We start from the raw sequence: 21,513 nt of genomic DNA, 5'->3' as shown, positions 1-21,513 counted from the left end.
GTGTGATGTTTGCCTGCCTCCTATGCAAATGTTCTTTTATGCATCTGTATAGTTACCAGTTTCATCAGACCCAATCTTTCCTTGCCAGAAACCAAACAAAATGTCATCTCTCTTTTGGAGAGATTTCGTCATTGACAAATACATAATTTCACTTACCCAGTGAGAGAAATGTTGACACTGACAAGAAGATAGTACCTTTTACCTTCAAAACTGTTTTATAGGAAACAATTTAAGCTAAAAGAGCTTTTTCTTCCATTTTCTCAGTTTTATCAGCAATGATTACTCCCTTTGCCGCTCTGCCATGTCAACCTACATCCAAAGTACTTGAGATTGATCTGATCTGTGTCTGGTTTAAAATGAAAATTGTGTATTCCTGGGCCAGGTTTTAGAGTTGGGGCATCTATGGGGGTTTGGGGCAAGGTTTAGGGTCCTGGTAAGCTGTGAGGGGGTGGAGGTGTGTGAAATCTTGTAGCTGTGAGGGGGTGGAGGTGTGTGAAATCTCAGTGCCCGGAGAGCTGCCTCTCAGCATCATCACCACATTGGACAAGGTCACTGCAGGGAAAAGAGTCATCCCAGGTCCCAAACAAGGATGTCTATGAGATAAGCAAGAGCAGTAAGTTTGGCTGGAAAGAGCCAAAGAGAGGAATAAGGGAATGGGCCACCCATATATGTTCCCAGCTAGAGGCAGATGCCTTTGTGGTTTGGAGTGCACTTTAGGAATCACACTGCTGCTGCTGCTGCTGCTGCTAAGTCGCTTCAGTCGAGTCCGACTCTGTGCGATCCCAGAGACTGCCTACCTTCAAATCCCGCTTCTCCCCTTACTTGACTCTGTGACCTTTGTGAGCTAAGAGCTCTCTCTGAGCCTTAGTTCTCTCATCTGTGAAATGAAGATTATAATGATTCTGATGTCACTGGAGGCTTTAATGATCATGCATATAAATCAGTTAGCTTAGTTCCTGTCACATAGTAAGTGCTCAATAAATGTTACATGAACTTTTTTATTCCTTCATCAATCATATTGGTCTTTCTCATCAGACTATGAACTCTTCTGGGATGAGAATTCTTATTTGTTACTTTACTCTCTTGTGTCTTTCTTCCCCTCTCGGCAATCTTAGCAGAGCCCTTAAGATGGTATCTCTCCATGCTTCCTTCACCTCCTCTTTTCCTATTTCCCCTAAAACATCACTGGCCGCTCTTCCTCAGTTTTCTTTGCTTCCTCTTCCTCCTGCACTTTTATCTCTTGTTTCCAGCTTCTTCCCTGGGCTTCTCCATATTTATTCATTCTCTCAACTCCCAACATTGATATCTCCTGAACTGGCCTCTTTTCTGAGTCCCAGACTCACAGAGGAGGATTGTTACTAGATATTTCCCACTGGATATTTCCTGGATAAGTCCAATTTCAGAAACCAAGAGCTCAAAATCAAAACTTGTTCATCTTCGCTTGCCAAAGCATCTCCCTGATGACTCCATTATTCCTGTAATTTCTCCAGCATAAACTGGATAGTGCCGTCCATCTTCACTAGCCCTATTTGATCTGTGAGCAAGTCCTTTTGCTTCAGCCTCCAGACAATCTCAGGGCCAGCCACTTCCATCCACCTCTGTTGCCACCACTCCAATCTAGGCCATCTTGGTCTCTTCTAGAATACTACAGCAGCCTCCTAACTGTTCTCCCTGTCTCTGCTGTTGGCCTGCAAGAGTCCATTTTACATGTGCAGCCAGAGAATCTTTTAAAGACAAATCTTTTAAAGACATTATTCCTTTAAGTGTAATCCATCATGGCTTCCTTTGCACATAGCACAAGACCTAGAGTCCCTGAAGAGTACACAGAACTCTGCAGAATGGGGCCCCACCTGTTTCTCAAGCAGCCTGTCCACCCTGCTTTCTGCACTCACCACTATCCAGTCACGTGAGCCTGTTTCATGCTCTGTATCTTTTTATGAATTATTTCTGATACTTGGAATCCCTTTCCACCACCTTCCATGTGTGTGCTCTCATTCAACAGAGATTGTCCTGAGTATCAGTGTGGGCCATGTGGGCCGACCTTCCCCTAGTTCTCTCTGTTCCAGTCTCCTTATTATTTCCTTCATGCTTTGCATGCATGCTAAGTTGCTTCAGCCATGTCTCTTTGCAACCCTGTGGACTGTAGCCCGCCAGGCTGCTCTGTCCATGGGATTCTCTAGGCAAGAATACTTGAGTGAGTTGCCATGCCCTCCTACAGGGATCTTCCTGACTCAGGGATCAAACCTGTGTCTCATGTCTCCTGCATGGCAGGAGAGTTCTTTTTCTTTAGTGCCACTTGGGAAGCCCTCATTTCCTTCATAGAACATTTCAATTTGCAATTTGTAATTCTTTTATTTAATTGTTTTGTGTCCTTTTTCCCCACCAGGGCACAGGGATCACTTCTGGGTCTTTTACCATGGTTTCCCCAAACCATAGTGCCTGGCACATTAGTTAGACTCTGTAAATACCTGGTGAATGAATGAAGCCAACAAAGTGCTGGATAGCCGTGTACTGAGTGAATGAGCAAAGCTACTGAGATCTAAAATCTTGTGACTCTTTTTAGGGATGATGGCGTTGTTCCATGGGGCAGGGGAAAGACTGCGGACATTGGTGCAGAAAAACAGAGCTCGGCTTGGAGCTCTGCCTCTTATTAGCTATGTGAAATAGGAAGTGTTTCTTAACCATTCAGCTTTCATTTTCTCATCTGTAAAATGGGGATTAGACATCCTTACCTCAAAGGCTGTTATGTATGTGAATCCCCTGGCATAGAGCTAGCATGGGATTAGCACTCAACATCTGGCCACTCACTTCTTTCCTTCTACCAACAAAACTAGAGCTGCAGGCATCTGTGAGCTGATGAGAAAGGCCATTTTGGAGAAGAGAGAACTTCCAGGTGCCAGCTGCCTTCCCCACTTACCCCCAGGTCATATTACATTAGGAATCTCAGACCAGCCATTGCAGGAAGCGCACTCTAGCAGCAGAAGTTGCCAATTATTGTGGGACATACAAGATAAGTCATTGCCTTTGCTTGTCCTTCCTTGGGTTTGCTGACTTTGAATTGAAGATTCTCAGATACTTCTGTTCAGAATATGACCATATTTCGGAGTGAAATCCAGTGTCATTTTTTTTCTTTTTCTAATTTTCTCAACTTTGTTTCTCAATACCCTCCTAATTCCTACCTCCATTACTAAAAACTCTGCTTGGACATATACTAGAGTCCTCTAAGAGCTCCTGACACTATTTCATTAGGTGGCACTGTCTCATTTGTCTAAAAATCTGCTCTCTGCTCTTCATTCATCAGCAGAAGGGTTGAGCTTTTTCTGGGGTCCTAACAGCTCCTGCTCACTTGACTTCTGGACTTCTTCCTTTCCCTTTTCCATAACCTCCTTGTCCCTGTTCCTACCATCCTTCTGTTTTTCTCTCCATCCCTCCTTATATTTACTGTCTCTTACCTGAGTGTTCCCTTCATCTTTTTCTTACTCCGTGGTCCTCCTTGAGTAGCATAACTGGTAGAGAAGATACTTGGGTGCCCCTTGTCACCACCCTGGGTCTGCTTGAGATTTCAGCCATGGCTTATGGAAGAGAGCTTTGGGTCCACTTTGCTTCTGTGCCTCAGAGCCTTCTCCATTGCAAAGGCAACCTGGAAGGAAGGGGGAGTTATCACCCCAGAGGCAACTCTCAACCACAAGGGAGGAACCTTGGGTCGTGGTGACTCACTGGATTTAGCATTTGAGTGATGAGGATGGGGTTAGGCTAACTGCCAGGTTGTTGAGTTGGGGGAGACTGGGAGAGTCCCAGGGATGGAGCCAGTGGTCAAGATAGAGGGTGGAGGCAACATATCAAGTGAGGGCAAGTAACCCCAGGGCAGAAATCACTTTATTTAACTTTGTACTCCCAATATTTAGCATAGCACCAGTGTCTAAGTGCTCACAAAATGTTTACCGAAATAGGAAACCCATTTCTTCCTGTGTCAGTGTCTTTAGGGAAAGGTTTGATTGGTATGGCTTTCTTTAGAAAGCCAGGAGCTGCTACCCAGACTCTATAATATTATCCTGAGATATTAACAGATTTTTCTCTTTTAATATTTGTTCCATTATAGCACAAAACATCAGTATGAGAGTCATAAAACTGCTATTTCCTTGTCATTTATCAAGCCACTTTGGAAGTCATTTGCTTTTGGGAGGATTAATCTTCTAGAAGATCAGTATTGCATAGTATTTTGGTGCGCATCCTAAGTGATTCAGCAAACGTAAATTGTTTAGCATTTATATATCACTTATATTCTCCAGGAGTGCAACATTAGTTAATTCTCATGATACTTAGGGATAAGAGTCAAATCCAAGTCATGATTTGTATATGTTTCAAGTTTATAAGTGTTCTCTGTCTGCCTTTTTTGTCAGTAGCTATTTCACTTTTGAGCACCAGGACTTCTATTTAATTTTGTTTATCGCATTCTTCTTGGACTGGTAAAAATGTGACAGCTTTTGTTTGATGCTCAAAAGCTGTTTGAATAGCTGATCTCAAAGGTCCTATCCTGCTGGGAATTAGAGGTTGTTCTTGGAGTTGGAGGCTGATTTCATTGTCAGGGGATAAAGCAGGAAGTTGCTTCATGAATGGCCGAGTTGTCCTGGGTTCTAGCTGCTCCCATCCCTGGGGAAACATCAACTAGGCTTCACAGAGACACAGCCCCTTGAGTGGAGAAAGTGTGAGCATTAACGCAGGAGTGAATGCTAGTATGCTGCCCTGGGACATGCTTGACTGAGACATGAAGGAGAATGCCCTGGAAGTCATGTGCCCCTCAAGGCAACTACAGGGAGCCTTGGCTGCCTTACTGAGGGTCAGCATGCTGAAAGGCTGGGAGACAGCTGACTGCTGCCTGGAAATTCAGCGCACCACCTAGAACAAGGCACAGTAGCAGAGGCCACAGACATTAGATCAACCCAGGTATAGAACAGGGAGGCCTGTCTTCCTCTTGCTGGTCCAGGTTGTGGCTAAGCTGGCGTGAACCATTCCAACACAGACCAGAATAGATATGAACCCCAGCAGAAGGAGGTGGGGGCTGACTAGATGGACACCACTCCGTTTTAATACCATGAAGAATCCCCTTGTATCCAGATGCTTCCCAGAAGTTTGAGGGGTGAACTTTGAGTCTAAGTCAATCTTTACCCCCCAAAGTAAGCCTTGAATTAGAAGAGACCAAGTTATCTTATGCTGAAGCATTAAACATTTTCTATAATCAGCAGAAATGATCAGCAGAACATCAAGAGCTAAGCTGAGATGGGTTACAAGTCAATTTTTAAATATCAGTTTTGCTAATTTCATAGACTCTCATGATGATCAAACATTCCATCAATTATTTGTTATTATCCCAGTAGATGAGGAAATTGAAGCTCAGGGTAGTAATAACTCACTTGAAGGCACCCAACTAATATAGCGGGTGCTGTTTTCTAAGCCAGGTCTGACCCCAGGTCTATCTGATTTCAGGTCTGTCTATCCCAGGTCTCCCTGACCTCAGACCTCCAGTCTGATATTTGCTCTCATCCTTTACCCTAATGGATTATTAGTGCTTCCTAAACTTTCACACCAAAGTGTTCGTTAGGTACAGAGGATGGCTGCATAGCCATCGGGTGATGGAGAGTGGGTGTATGAGGGTGAGGACTGGTTAGAGGTTTCATCAGAAACCAAAGGCAATATGGAATTTCTTTGAATCTCCTTTTTTTTTTTTCTTCAAAAATTATATTTGCTATGAAAAACTCATCCATTTTGTATTCTGCCACATATCTACTTTTGAAATGTTTTAAATTATGTAACATTTAGAAAAATGAGTTTTCTTAGATAAGCCATCTTTATCCTCTGGCTCCAAGTATAATTTGGCCAACCTTGGTGAACCCTCCAGTGTACATGCATCCTAATTTGCGAACCAGTCGGTTGTCTCAGGCAGATACAAGGTGGCAAGACAAAGGATTCATGTGACAAAAGACAGCTAAAGCAAAATTGAAAACATTTGGACCACAGTATGAGTAAACAAAGAAATAAAGTGTATGCGAGAAAGAGAGAGAGAAGGAGAGAAGGACAGAGTCTGAGATAAAGACTGAGAGCTAGAGAGAATAGGCAGAAGAGTGGATTGAGACAGAGGGAGGGTATTGATTGTTGGTTGATTGGCCCAGAAGGTTAGCTCAGGGTGTCAATGGAAGTTATTGGTTTTTGTGCCCATGGGCCTGTGTGACTGATTAACTTTGTAGGTTAGAGCTGGAGGTGCCTGGGACTGAAGTTGTTAGTTGGGTCATCACCCTGTCCTGGTCATGTCTGGGAGGGGCGTGGGTCTCTGGATGGGCTGGGTGAGAGGACCTGTCCTCAAGAGATGTGGAGCTAGAGATTGAATTCTGTCTGCACATGTGTTCTGGTCTTTAGAATTGCTGTCTCACTGCTCCTCTCTGTTTCTGGGGATATGTGTTTATTCATCAAGTAATCTTCTGATTCTTAGTTTGTTTTCCAGAAGGGAGTACCCTAATTATCAGACATGAATATTCCATTGTTGGAAAGATTTTCTTTCTTTATTGTAAGTTGATAAATTGGCATCCCAGTTTAACAACGCATCTCCTGTAAATTTTCTTAGCAAACATCTGCTCCCAGAGGGAGAACACATTTGGGTGAACAAGAAGTCAGGTTTTGCATCTTTAAAGCTGAGGTGCAGCCCCTCGAATCCATGATAGTACCTGTGGGCATGAAGAAGGAATCTCTCTGAGGCCAGGTCTGAGCAGCCAGCCAACTGATTTTACCCATCCCTTTCAATAACATCTTCCTCTAGGGGGAATAACCTTGTACATAGTTGTGGACACACTTATGAAAATGTTCATTCTGTAGTAAGCAGAGGACTGCAGATAGAAAACTGACATGGCATTTTTACTTAGAAAATTGGCAAAGTAATGATAATACATGTAGCAATGGGGCGGGTATATAGAAAACTGCTTTTTCATACTGCTGGTGAGAGCGTAAAGTAGTTTAGTTTTTCCCCACACCCCCTTTTTTCTTATGTGGTAAAAGATTTAAAATCTTCTCTGCCCTTTGATTCACCAATTCTACATCCAGGAATTAATCCTGAGGAAATAATAACTGTTTGGCTTATAACAGTGAAAAACCATACATCCCCATGACACATGCCCTTCAGTAGAGAGTGGCTGAGTCGGTTATGGTTCATATATATGATGGAATACAACAGGCCACTAAAATGATCCTGTAGCAATCAACTTCACAGACAGTGACAGATATCCTTGATTCAGTTGAGTCAAAAAATATTGGATAATGTATTCAATATATGAAGTCCAATTCTATTTTAAATATCTGAGAATATATACGTGTATGGATGTACCCATACATGTGTTTGTATATATGTGCATATGCCCATTTACAATGGCGTCTCTGAGAAATGGGACGGTGACTGCTTCCAGTAGAAACCCATCTGGTCCTCATCCTTGTTGAGACATCAGAAGATCCTTTGGTATTAGTTCATTTAGTCTACCTAACCTTGCCTGCCTGGAGAAAGAAATGGCAATCCACTCCAGTATTCTTGCCTGGGAAATCCCATGGACAGAAGAGCCAGGTGGGCTACAGTCCATGGTTTTGTGAAGAACTGGACATGACTAAGTGACTAAACAACAACAAACCTGCCTGTCATTCCTGTGTTAGTGGTCTCTTGTTCGTGATTTTCCTAGACCTGGCCAGGATGGCTTCTGGCTTCTACTCTAAATTTGTGTCTGTATTCCTCTTTATTCCACTTTTGCCCCATATTCCCCCTGCCATCCTCCCAAGGTGCTCATACCACTGGGGTTTGATTCTTCACTGGTCCAGGAACATCTCCTTTAGTTTCCTGGCTGTGGTTGTTCTTTGCCAGGCTGGTGCCTTTTGGGACTTGACTTCATTGCCCTTCTCATGGTCCTTTCAGCGGTGTGTATGCCCATTTAGCCAGCTTGCTGCTATAGTTTCTTAGCCACCTGCAGTGAGGCCATGCCATCTGTCTGGCATTTGCTCATCCCTAATGTTTTTTTCCATCTCTCTTACCATTCCCACTGCCCCCATGCCTTTGATTGTCCACATGGCAGGACCTGTCACTCATTCCTGGAGAACGTCCAGGATGTGGGATTGAGTGGCAGTGAGCTCGCCTTCCATGTGGGAGAACTGGCTGAGCTCCAAGCAGCTTTGCAGATGACCCTGTCCTGCTGTTTTCTATTAAGCGTGACTTGTGTCTGGGATGGATGACATTGTCCTTCCATGGAGAATTGGGCTTAACCTGTGCATGGAAAATGGCTTCACTGATGGGTGGAACAATTGGACTGAAGGGGAAAAAAGTTCCAGAAGCCAGGAATGGTTTAATGCTGTGCTTTGAAGGCATTACCCAAACTCTTTCTTTCTTTTTCATTTAGGATCTCTACTATTTGCTCAAGAAGCCCTAAGATGTCATTGGAAGGAAGGTACCAGAACCACAGTCATCTTTATGAAGATGAAGCTAAGTGTGAGTAACAGTTCTTTGACTTATGATCATCTGAGGCAAGTTGCTTACCCTTTTTGAGTTTGTTTCCTCACTTTATAAAAAGAAGCTTAGTAATAATAGTAGTAGTTATTAATACTTACTATGTATTTACTATAAGCTAGTTACTCTGCTTAACACTTTAATCCTCCTAACAAAAATACAGTAGATTCCATCAATTTTTCTTTTTATGGGTTGGGAAAGGGAAATTTTAAAGAGCTTGCATATCCAAGAGCAGACAGCTTGTGAGGCATGGGGCCCAATATTTGAACCCAATCAGCCAACTACCAGCCCACACTCCAGGTCAATACTATTTGCCTCTTCTATGGACCAAAGTAGGTGAAGGGCCTCATTAATGCCAGCACACACCAGGTGCTCAAAAATTGCCCTTCTAAGAGCCATCCTGGGTTGACAAGTGGTCAGAGACTCTCCTCTGTATGGGTATTCTCTGACTTTACAGCTAAAACCCAGAAAGGGGCTGACTGCCTCTGTCCATCTCTTATCAGTGGCTGTAGGCTGCATCTTTCATTCCGCAAGTGACAGTGAGCAATGAACTTCCAATTTATGATCTCCCGCTTTCATCATGGAGCCTCCTGTCCCATGCTCCATCAATCATTGTCACTTTGAATTTTTGCAGTGTTTTACAAAATCAACCTGTGCTGATCTTTCCGTTGGCTTAAACCTCATGCAATGAAGATCTATGCTTTATCTTGTTTCCCTGCAATGGGTGCTGTACCACATAGAATCAACAGACCTCGACAAACACATCCAGGACAATGGCTATGACATTGACTACTGCCACAGTTCATGTTACCCCGCTACACGGGCATCCACTGTGTGGAGCATTAAGTGCTGAGTTCAGAGGTCTCAAACTCAAATTCCTGCCGGGCCAGCAGCTTAAATGAGGAAGCAGGCCAGGTAGATGGTGACCAACCTAGAGCCCATGGTCTCAGTTAAGAGGCTGCTCTGAGCTCTGGCCAGGTGTTGCCAAGCTGGATGGTAAGCTCACTTTTGTCAGATCTTTGCCTTTCTCAAGAGAGATTATAAATATGAATTTCTATGTGCAATTTCTCAATGTAAAATGTTGGCCCAAAATATTCACATTAAAAAAAACAACACCTCATCTGTGAGCTATATACCATTTGTTTTTACATTCTCTGACCTAGAGCCCTTTTAGGTCACTGAATGAACACTATGCCATCATAAGAGTATAAACTGTGATCCTGGGAAAGTGGATCTAATCCAAAGGTTTCAGTATCCAAGTTCTCTAAAGAACCATTGTCGAGTCATTGCCATTTACAGAGGCAGCCTAGGATCTAAAAGGGCTCACTAGAGGCCCACACTAATTGCTGTGGCCTCCAGGCTCATTCCAGGCTCCTGTCCTGGGTTCCTCATTCTTGTTTTTGTGGCTTTAACATTCCTGTGCTTGCTTCTGGCCTGATTGCCTACCAGCCAAGCCCAGTTGCATGCATCAGCTCACTGCAGCTCTGCAGAGCTGAGGCTTTAGAAACCCAGGTGGGCTTCATGAGCCCCCAGGGCCTCAGCTTCTGATATCTGTGCTCCTCCTGCCCAACCAAACAGCCTGACCATCTTCCCACTGGGAGTGTTTGAGGTAGAAACATGAGTAGAGGCTAACTGTGTCAAATAGAGACTGTGTTCACACACCACACCCCCCAAGGTTGCACAAGGACCATGAGCCAAGATCTCACCCGGTGCTTCTGGGGCCCCACAGGGTGTTCCCAGTCAGTCCTCACTGGATTCAGCCAGACCTCCTGACTACAGTGAGCTCCGTAGAGCTCCGAATAGCTGGTTTGATGGGATGTGGGTGTGGATGATTTCCGATCTGTCTGGGCTCCTCACCTGGGACTGGGTTAAACATTGACATGAGAGCCTAAGGCAGTGGATTTGGCTGAGAGGGAAGGCAGAGTTATGTTCTGATGGGAGAGAGGTCTTTTCTGAGGCCTATGGGATCTGGGCGTTTGGCTTCCAGTGCAGTGATGGGTTGTAACAGGTGCTTTAGAATCAAAGGTATGAATAATCGAGGGTATTCAAGGCTCATTTTTGAGTCAATGTCAGGGCCTGGGCCAGGCCAACTTTAAGGTTCTCTGGTCTGTTAGAGTTGATTGCATCATTTTGCAACCTGAGTATTGAAGTTTTCTGTTTGATGAAGACTCAAAGCTTCTCCATATCTTCCTTATTTCACATTCTCTCTGGACCATTTGCAAGTATTGACCAGCACTGAAGCTAGCAAAGCCAAAACATGTTAGTGGATACCTGCAAAGCTCACACTTTCAGGAAAAAACAAAACCACTGATATATAGGATTTTTTAAATCTGAGGATTTTTCCAACCAATGAAGTCCTTCCTTCTTACTGGTAAAGCTGTCAGAGTCATTTGAAGCTGCTGGCCTGTGGCCAGTTGGCACAAGGAGCACAGCTGTGCTTCTCTCCCTCACCATGTTGGGCAGATATGGTGTCCTGTGATCACATAAGGTTGGTCCGCCTGGGCCGATTTCCCCTTGATCGTGTCTTGGTGCCCAGATTTCATTCACAGAGCTGGAAAGGACAGCATCTGGCGTTGCAGAGCCTTCAGGCTCCAGGTTTGCATTGACCACAGCTGACAGTTTTTACTTTGACTAGTGAAACAATCTTCTTGGTGTCTTGGTATTTCTCTGTGAGGCATCATCACGAATTTGTGCAGAATGGAAGGTTCATGACATTGATTTGTTGAAATGAGGTAAGAGAGTTGCTGGGTCCTCAAACAAATAGGCATTTTAGTGCCAAGTTCAGGGGTCAGCGATGATCAATTGCTCATTCTGGGCTCAGGAGGGAAAGGGTATCTAATGATAATGAGTGGGACCTGAGCTTTCACTCTTTTTCCCTGGAAGCAGTCAATAGTAGCTAGGTCTGGACCATCACCCTCTTTGACTTGGCCCTCTATCATTCATTCTCCAAATATTTATTGAGTGCCTGCTTTGTGTCAAGGACTATGCTAGGTGCTGGAGAATAGAGTCATGGTTAAGAAACATCATTACTATCCTTACGGATCTTTCATTCTAGTTGTGGAGGGCAGTAGATATGTAAGTAAATGATGTCACAGAATTCCATCTGCTTATAGAACATTCAGTAGGCTAATGGGATAAAGAATGGCTGGGGAAGGGCTGCTTTGTGAGAGCTGATCAGTGAAGAGCACTCCAAGCGAGGGCAGGGGGAGGGCAGTAATGTTTAAGCTGAGACCTGACCCATAAGAAAGAGGCAGCCATATGGAGATCATAGGAAAGAGCACTGGGAGCAGAAGGACCAGCACCAGCAAAGGCTCTGAAAAGTCACCATACTTGCTGTGTGTGGGGGCAGAAAGGGGACCCACACAACTGGGGAGCAAAGGAGAGGGTGGAGGAGACAAAGTCAGGAGATACTCAGTTCAAGTGGGGCCTTATGAGCACAGCTAGCAATATAGATTTCACTGTGATTGCCTCTTTCCTCCACCAGGAAAGGAGATGCTGGATTTAGAAAAATAATGTTAAATGTAGACTCATGCATGGGATGGGACAACTATCCTTGTTAGTTGCATGTCCCGGGTTTATACCAGAGTGGCCAAATCTGTGTCCAGACCTGGGTCTGTGGACTCCAAATTGTGTGCCTTTCTGCCCCATCCGCCATGCCTCCCTTTCTCCCTGACACTGAAGAGAGGGGTTGTGTGTTATAGATGATGTGGTTATGGAAGTCACCCCAAATGCCCACTGAGATTGCATCAGGCTCTGAGCATCATAGTCCCCATCACATGAAGAAGGCTTGCTGCTGCTGCTGCTGTTAGGTCGCTTCAGTTGTGTCCGACTCTGTGTGACCCCAGAGACGGCAGCCCACCAGGCTCCCCTGTCCCTGGGATTCTCCAGGCAAGAACACTGGAGTGGGTTGCCATTTCCTTTCCAATGCATGAGAGTGAAAAGTGAAAGTGAAGTCGCTCAGTCATGTCCGACTCCCAGCAACCCCATGGACTGCAGCCTACCAGGCTCCTCCATCCATGGGATTTTCCAGGCAAGAGTACTGGAGTGGGGTGCCATTGCCTTCTCCAAAGAGGGCTTAGGTGAGCACAAAGCCTTCAAATGGGTGTTACTTGTGAGGAAAGTTTTCATAGTCTTGCGGGTAACAGGGCTAGGAGAGGATTTCATCACAGTGTCAAAATAATTGAAGTGAGGAATAATTTTATAAGGAATAGTAATTGTTACCTGTTTTCACTGAGGACAGGACAAGACATACATTTCTTTTAAGTAGAAGTTCTTAACTGTTGTCTTTAGACTTTGAAGGGATCCATGAAAGTGGTTGTAGTGTCTACTAGTTATTTTCCATACTTCAAACATCTATAATGTCTAATGGAACCACTTTAGCAGAGTCTACTGTGTAGCAGAATGTATCTACCAAAGTCAAGCAATCCCTCTGCCAGAGTACTGGGTACCAGATGCAGAGTTCTCATATATATTCTTAAAAAGAGAGGTACCAGAAGATTCAGAGCAGTACTATTCAAAATAGCCAATACCTGATTTCAATCCTAAAGGAAACCAATCTTGAGTATTTCCTGGAAGGACTGATGCTGAAGCTCCAATACTTTGGCCACCTGATGCCAAAGAACTGATTCACTGGAAAAGACTCTGATGCTCAGAAAGATTGAGGGCAGGAGGAGAAGGGAAAGACAGAGGATGAAATGATTGGATGGCATCATAGACTCAATAGAAATCAGTTTGAGCAAACTCTGGGAGATAGTGAAGGACAAGGAAGACTGGCATGCTGCAGTTCACGGGTCACAAAGAGTCAGACATAACTTAGATACTGAACAACAGCAGCACACTAGTTGTTGCTGTTGTGCACAGACTATGCACTAGGCACTGAGGATGAACGACCTTTAATTATGTGTCTTCACTTTCACTTTTCACTTTCATGCACTGGAGAAGGAAATGGCCACCCACTCCAGTGTTCTTGCCTGGAGAATCCCAGGGACGGGAGCCTGGTGCGCTGCAGTCCATGGGGTCACGAAGAGTCGGACAGGACTGAGTGACTTCACTTTCACTTTTCACTTGCATGCACTGGAGAAGGAAATGGCAACCCACTCCAGTGTTCTTGCCTGGAGAATCCCAGGGACGGGGGAGCCTGGTGGGCTGCCATCTCTGGAGTCACACAGAGTTGGACACGACTGAAGCGACTTAGCAGCAGCAGCAGCAGCAACATGGATCTCATCAAACGTTGACTGAAAGTGGCCACAGGGGAAGAATACATCATGTAAGAACCATTTACCCTGGAAGTCAGGATAGGGATTACGGTTGAGTAGGGGAAGCATGGTGACTGGAAGGGAGGTCAAGGCTGCTGATGCTGTTCTGTTTCTTGATCTGGGTGCTGGTTATGTGACTATGTTCAGTTTGTAAAGATAAATTGAGCAATACACTTTTGATATGTGTGCTTTTAATTTTAATCAAATTAAAAAATTTAAAAATGCTTAATGCAGGTTTCATGATAGCCATTGGTGGTTTTTATTACATGCCCCATTAAAAATAACTTTTCAACAGACAAGATAGGAGAGGAAATTAATTGTTGTTGGAAAAATTGTTTGGGGAACAATACTTTTTAAAAATGTTGGCCCAGCGCAGGGCAAAACTGATGGATGGATTTTCTCTAGGGACCTTTTGTGAAAGCTTGGGGACCAGTGGGCTGAACTTTCAAAGTAAACTGTCTCATTGATGGTGTGTTCATTACCGAGGGAATTGGTGGCAGGCTTGTGGTATTTTCATGAGCATTTTAAGATAACATTGTCATTCTAAGATGACTTAGATTCAGACCTTGCAAGACATAGGGAGATGGGTTAATGATCTTTCTCAGGTGCATTTTTTAGACTGGAGTTTACTATTCAGTGAGAGAGAGGTGTGGGTTCCAAGTTCCTCTGGGCTCCTTCCCTTCCCTCCATCTGGAGAACTGCAGGTGTCCATCCCTATTGTCCAATTCTCAGCTGCCACCTCCCGGTCAGTCATTAACAAGGAGGACCTTACATAAGGGGAGAAATCATATGTGATTGAAAGTGAATTTGTCATGTGGATCAATGAGACAAAGGGCTTATGTTCTGGTAGGACCCTGGCTCATTGCTCCTCTTGGCAACTGGGCAACCTTCCACCATCTGGCAGCTACCCCTTGCCACCATCTGCCAGCCAACCAGCCAATCTAGGCTTCCTGCTTGTTGTGTGACTCAGTGGGGAGGTTCAGACAGTCTGTGTAATGGATCCAGTCCATCCTGGTTTTGCAAAGACAGTGCCAGAGAGGGGTTGCTGCAGGTGGTGGTTGGGAAGTGAGAAACCACCACTGCTCTCCTCTTGCTCCATTGAGCTAGTTCCACAGCTTCACTCTGAGTGCCTGGAGGAGCTGAGGCACAGCCATCTTATTTAGAAGGACTAACACACCCAGATGCCGGGAGGGAGGTAGAAAGGGTCCACAGCCAGAGGCAGCTGTCTTCTGCAAGAGTCATGTGACAGTGAGAAGAGTTGAAGAGTCTCCTGCCTAGGCTTTGGACCCCAAGACTCGGGCAGTGATGCAAACTGGTGAGACCCTGATATCCAGAAGCCAACCTTGTCTTTTATCTGAGTGTCCACTCCTCCCCTCCCTGACTCAGAAGGTAAATCCAGATTACTTCCCAGCCAAATGTAGGAGTCCACGTCTTCTTGCTAATGATTGGTTTAGGGAAGAGAATTTATCCCAAATTTAGTCAAAAAGAAGAGAGGGCAAATATATTGGAGGATATCTCTTCCCTCATTCAAAAGAGTGGCTTCCTTGTCTTGTCTTGATGTAACCCCTGAAATGGCTGCAGCCATGTTGTGACCATGAGGATAGCAGGTCTGGAGATAAACTGACACATTTTGGCTGCTTAGGAGAGAGATGAAAAGAACCTGGATCCATCTTGGTACCACAGAATCCTCAAAATAAACAGTCCTGAGCTGTCTACCTCTGGACTGCCCGTGAAGGGAATTGTTTAAGCCTACTCAGTTTGAGTTTGGGGTTACTTGCAGCCCAAACCTCCCCAATTAATCTGAAGCTTCAGTCCAGCTTTTCCTCAAATGCATGTGCATGTTGTCAGTTTCCAACTAGATAATTTCACTTGGATATATCCTGTGAGCCATTATTTTTCAGGTCCAAAATATCTAAAACTTACGTATGCATCTTTTCCTCAAATTTGTATTAAAATTAGTAATTTTTGACTTCTCTTACTTTCAATCTGTTAAATACCACACACATGTATACACATAATCACATAATCTTGTTTTAATAATCATATGCAATAAAATGTTCTATTATTTAGGGAATGCTTACTGTGTGGCAGGGTCTGTATTAGGAAGTTTATGTGGATTTATAGAAATTATTACAAATCCTTAAAACAGCACTGCAGGATAGACCATTATATCCCCATTGTATGTATTAGAAAAGCAAAGCTTATAGATGTTAGGTAACTTTCCCTAAGTCACACAGCCTATCTCAGGTGAACGGAGATTTGAACACAGTAAAAGCTTCCCCTTATGAACACTTCTCTTCTCTCATCACCTATTCCTTTGGGCCTGTCTTGTATCTCTATTTCATTCCTCTCCCACTGTCACTCTTCAGGTTTAGGCCCAGTGTCTCTTGTCTGGACTTGCAGTGGAAAAAGATTAGAGGCTTCTTTGCCTCAAATCTTACCTGCACATTCCTGCTATACTGATTTCCCTCCGACTGTAGTCATTCCACTTTTCCACTTGAAAATCGCCAGTGATTTATCATCATCTGTTGCAGCTGTCACGGTGGATGGCAGGTAATATAAATGTGTAAAGTCTGTTGAATGTATGATACTAGGCTTTAAATGGCTTGCATTGGGACCAAATATCTTTGCAAAAACTGGGCAGTTCAAGTAAAAAGCCATCTTTTGGCTACCAGTTTGTAACCAATGGCCTTGAAGACAAAATCCACACATTTTAATCTTGGCATTTGAGTCATCTAAAACTGAATCCACAGCTAACTTCTCCTTGTCATTTCCTGGTTATCATCTTTCTGAAGCCTCTCATTCAGACACACGTGTCTGCATTTTCCCTAAATGGTCTTGACCCCTGTGCTGTTTCCCATCACATTGTCCCAGGACTTTTGGTCATTTGTTCTTATCTATTACTTGATGGCCATGACCCAGCTCTAGTCTCTCTTCCTTGACAAGGCACTCTGGAGATCACATAGGGAAGACTCTCTGGGTTGAGGACTCAGGTCAGGCTCTGAGATCATCCTCACTGGGTATGTGTCACTCTTTGGTTTGAACTCTGCTGGTGACGAAGAGCTCATCACTTGCTAAGACGGTGCAGGCCACCACTGGCAGCATTGCCTGCTCTACGTCCTGCTGGAGGTTGAGCCAAGTCTTATCATCCCAACATCTACCTTTTGAGGTCAAACGGGACAAGTCTGCTTTTTCACTTTGAATATTGAATGAATAGCAGCCGTGCCCTAAAGAAGCATTTGGCTTTTAGTAATGGAGAAGGCAATGGCACCTCACTCCAGTACTCTTGCCTGGAGAGTCCTGTGGATGGAGGAACCTGGTAGGCTGCAGTCCATGGGGTCGCTGAGAGTTGGGCACGACTGAGTGACTTCACTTTCACTTTTCACTTTCATGCATTGGAGAAGGAAATGGCAACCCACTCCAGTATTCTTGCCTGGAGAATCCCAGGGACGGGGAAGCCTGGTGGGCTGCCGTCTATGGGGTTGCACAGAGTCGGACACGACTGAAGCAACTTAGCAGCAGCAGCAGCAGCAATGGTGGTCAAACCCAACAAGGACAAAGTAGGGAGAAATTCAAAGGGATATAGTTCACAGGGTAGGAGCCATTTCATTGAAAAGCCTACAGAATAATTGTGTGTGTATGTGAGAGACAGAGAGAAAGAGAGAGAATGTATATGTGAAAGAGGAGGTCCTTACATAGAATGGAGTTGGGTAGTTGTGAGTATATGTGGGGGGTGGGTTCAGGGACTTGGGAAAGGAGTAGAGGTTTTCCTTTTTTTCCTTGAAGTGTACTTCAAGTGATGTGTTAATTTCTGCTGTACAGCAAAGTGATTCAGTTACATACACACACACACATTCTTTTTCATATTCTTTTCCATTATGGTTTATTACAGAATAGTGAATATAGTCCCCTGTGCTATACAATAGGATCTTGTTGTTTATCCATCCTGTATATAATAGCTTGCATCTGCTAATCCCAAGTTTCCAGTCCACACCCCTGCCATACCTCTTCCCCTTGAATCCCAAGTCTGCTCTCTGTCCATGAGTCTGTATCTTTCTCATAGTTAAGTTCATCTGTGTCATGTAATAGACCCTACATATAAGTGATATCATATGGTATTTGTCTATTTACTTGTCTTTCTTTTTTACTAAGTGACTAACTTCAGTTAATATGAGCATCTCTATGTCCATCCGTGTTGTTGCAAATGGTATTATTTCATTCTTTTTTATGGCTGAATTGTAGGATGGAGGTTTTTCTGAAACATCTGCCTGAGGGAAACAGAAAAGTCTGTTTTGCTGATTGCATGTTTAATCTAAATGTGTAGATTAGGCAGTGGCCACAGTGAATTTTGGCATATTTATCCTTCCCTCTACCCTCATTATCTGCAGCACTTTCTTGGGAATCAACCTCATTTTTCCATGTTTATTGTGAGCTCTTGTGTCATTGTTGACTCCATTATTGAATTTCCTATGGATCTCTCTTGTTTGCCCAAGTAGAGGATAAACCTCTCAGAAAAAGGGACAGTGGTCCTGAATCTGGTGCGCCTCATAACTCCTAGCAGAGTGGGGGATGCAGAGCGCAGGAAGTTGGCAAGTGTTTGTTGTCAGACTCTCAGGGAATAGAAAGAACCATAAATGCAACGGGACAGTTTCCCGATGGGCTCTTCAGATTAAATCACACACTCCAGGTGTCATTGTATCTTGAGGTTAAGGGTCTTTAAAGGCTGTCTGTCTGAAAAGTCTTTCATTTAACTGAGAAATGTTTCCCTGTGGCTTTTACCAATTAGTCTACACAGGACAAGGATTTCTGTTCTTTAGAGGAGCCCTTAGAATAGACAGACACTGTGTCTCTTCTCGTATATGAAGTGTGGGTGTGTGTGTATGTGTTGTGTGAATGGTGGGAACATTATCTTACCTGTACTAAACCATTGTAATAATGGGCCATGTCAATCAAGGGGTCCATAAGTAATAAAAAATGCTACAATAGAAAAGCAAATTTAATATATACTTCATATATTCAAAAGAAGAAAGTAAAAAGGAAGATATGAATTAGCCTTTAGTCATGGAAGGGTTTAGTTGCCATTTTTATTTGCATTTCTTCTTTTCCATACTACTGGTATACATTTAAATCATAGGTCTTTTTAAATTAATTTTTATTAGAGTATAGTTGCTTTTCAACATTGTGTTAGTTTTTGCTGTGCATCAAAGTGAATCAACTATCTGTAAACATATATACCCTCTTGTTTTGGATTTCCTTCCCATTTAGGTCATAGGTCTTTAGATAAAAAATTTTTAAATCTCAAGAACTTGTCTCTTGTCCTGAGTTGATGAGTCAGTACATGGAATCCTGGCAGAGGTCTCATCTCATCTTACTAAATTGGGCTTTAATTTCCTTTTCTTGCCTCTTTTTGTCTTCACCTTCCAGAGGCTCCCAGTATAATCCAGTGCTTTGTCTGGACATTGAGTTCCATAAGGCCTGTTTATCTCCAGGCCTCTGCTGAGCTAGAAAGGTACTCAGAAATGGTGTCCTGCCCTCCAAAAGACAGGCAGAGTCTATGCATTTAAGCTTTGATTTTGGCCTCAGGCATGAGCCAGAGCAAGAGAGGATGTAAATTAAAAAGGACCCATCACATATTCATTATTTCATTCCTTGTACTTTCACCATCAGTTGAAAAGAATAAGTTTATTTTCTTCTGAATACTTTTCTGTGCTTTCTCATTTTCTTCAGTGAGCATATGTTCATTCATTCTCCCCTTTACTAAGCACCTACTGAAGTCCTTAAAGGTTATAGGCGTGCCCTGGATATTGAGGAAACAATAGGTGAAAACAAATTCCTTTCCCGAAGGATCTTTTCATCAGTAGAGCAGTTTGTTTCTTGTTTTTTTTTTTTTTCTTTTTTAGGGGATTTCATTTTAGTGAGTGATTGCTACATGCCAGGCATTGCACCAAGCATTTTACTTACATGATCACTTAATCCTCACAAGAATTGCATGGTATAGAAATAATGAGTCTCATTAAAAGATGAAGACTCCAAAGCTTAGAGAAGATAAGCAACTTTGTTGAAAGCCATGAAGTAGCAGGGCCAGGGTTGGAACTTAGGCTAGCTTATATTTCTCATCATCTATATTTGGGTTCCTTTCCCCATCTTTTTGACCTCAAGCACCCTGTGACGGACTTTGACCAGTGAGAAGGGAGTGGAAGATTTGTGCTTTCTGAGCAGGAACTTTAAGATCATTATGCTGTTTGTTCTCTGCCATGATGACAGTTCCAGATAGAGGCTGCTCAGTAAGCCTGGGCTCCAGAGTGAAGGTGACAGAGACACGGCCACTGCTCATCCATAGTGGGCATGTAGAGTGAGTTTATTACTGTTGGAAGCTGCTAAAATTGTGGGGTCATTTGCTTTGTGGTATGACCTTGTGACTCACACAGGAGCTTTAAATCATTACAGCAGAGCAGAGTAACTTCTTTTATATTATTTCTATACTTAGAAATAAAAACAGTAGAATTGGGAGAATGCATTATCTGGGCAGGATTTTTCAGTGTAAAATGTTTATATTGACATAATTTTTTTTTTTCTTATGCCCTGTCTGCTACCACTTCCCCACTGTTCAAATCTTCCATAACCAGGGATGTTGAGCAGTCATCCCTGGGACTCATCCTGCATCTTACTGTCTTGATGTCCTTGCCGATGCCTCTTCCTGGAATGTTTTATAGTTGAATTCAATCCCACAAGCACTTATTGAGCATCTTTGAGATATCTGTTATCCTGCTCTTCTGAAGTCCCAAACTCCTACCTCCTTCCTGAAACTATTCCTGATGACCTCAGGCTCATGTGAGCTCTTTCTTTCTCCTCTAGACTCTAATACAATATATATATTATATGTTATCCAAAACTGTTTACTATCATTTTTAATTGAAATACAATTCATATAACATAAAATCTACCATTTTAACCTCTTTAGGTGGACAACTCAGTGCTTTTTAGTGTTTATAATGTTGTGCAGCCATCACCATTGTCTACTTCCAGAGTGTTTCCATTACTCCCAGATAAACCTTATACCATTAAGTAATCACTCCCCACTCCTCCTTACCCCTAACGCTTGTAAACTGCTAATCGACTTTGTTCTTCATTTATAGATTTGCTTATTCTGGATATTTCCCATAAAAGGAAGCACAGAATTTGTGGCCTTTTGTATCTAGCTTCTTTCCCGTAGCTTAATGTTGTCAAGATTCTTCCATGATGCAGCATATATTAGTATTTCACTCCTTCTTAGAATTGAATAATATTTCATTGTATAGATATACTACATTTTGTTTATCCATTCATCTGTTGATAGGCAGTTGAGTTGTTTCCACCTTTTGGCTATTGTGAACACTGGTGTGTGAGTTTTTATATGGACATATGTGTTGATTTTTTAATATATACATAGGAGTGGAATTACTGAGTCATCTGGTAACTCTACTTTTCAAGTCTCTGCTTTTTAAAATTTTCTCTAAGAAATTGTGAGCTCCTAAGAGCAGGAGTCTTCTAATTCTCTTTATCTGTGCTGCTGCAAACATTCATTCCTTTGGCAAATGTTTGCTGTGTTGAGTGCCTATTTAGTGCCTGGTATTTCCCTAGGTGTTGCAGGCTGATTATTACAGAGTTCAAGCCTATAATCTGAGAGGCCAAATGGTCTGACTTCCCATCCAGCAGAAAAATTGTGTATCTAGGTCATCTGGTCTTTGTGTA

The 21,513-nt window shown here is 43.2% G+C and overlaps 1 long non-coding RNA gene across 1 annotated transcript in view; it reads left to right on the top strand.

Annotated features, from left to right (window-relative positions):
* LOC133260557 (uncharacterized) overlaps positions 1–21,513 on the top strand; it is a 59,733-nt gene that overhangs the window by 8,146 nt on the left and 30,074 nt on the right. Inside the window, exon 2 of the long non-coding RNA XR_009740859.1 lies at positions 8,421–8,509. This is a non-coding gene — a long non-coding RNA (uncharacterized LOC133260557). The remainder of the gene's footprint in view (positions 1–8,420; positions 8,510–21,513) is intronic.

The sequence above is a fragment of the Bos javanicus genome, chromosome 2 (genome assembly GCF_032452875.1).
Source record: "Bos javanicus breed banteng chromosome 2, ARS-OSU_banteng_1.0, whole genome shotgun sequence".
Classification (NCBI taxonomy): Eukaryota; Metazoa; Chordata; class Mammalia; order Artiodactyla; family Bovidae; genus Bos; species Bos javanicus.
Note: the sequence above shows the minus strand (reverse complement) of the source record. Positions and strands in the feature narration are given on the sequence as shown.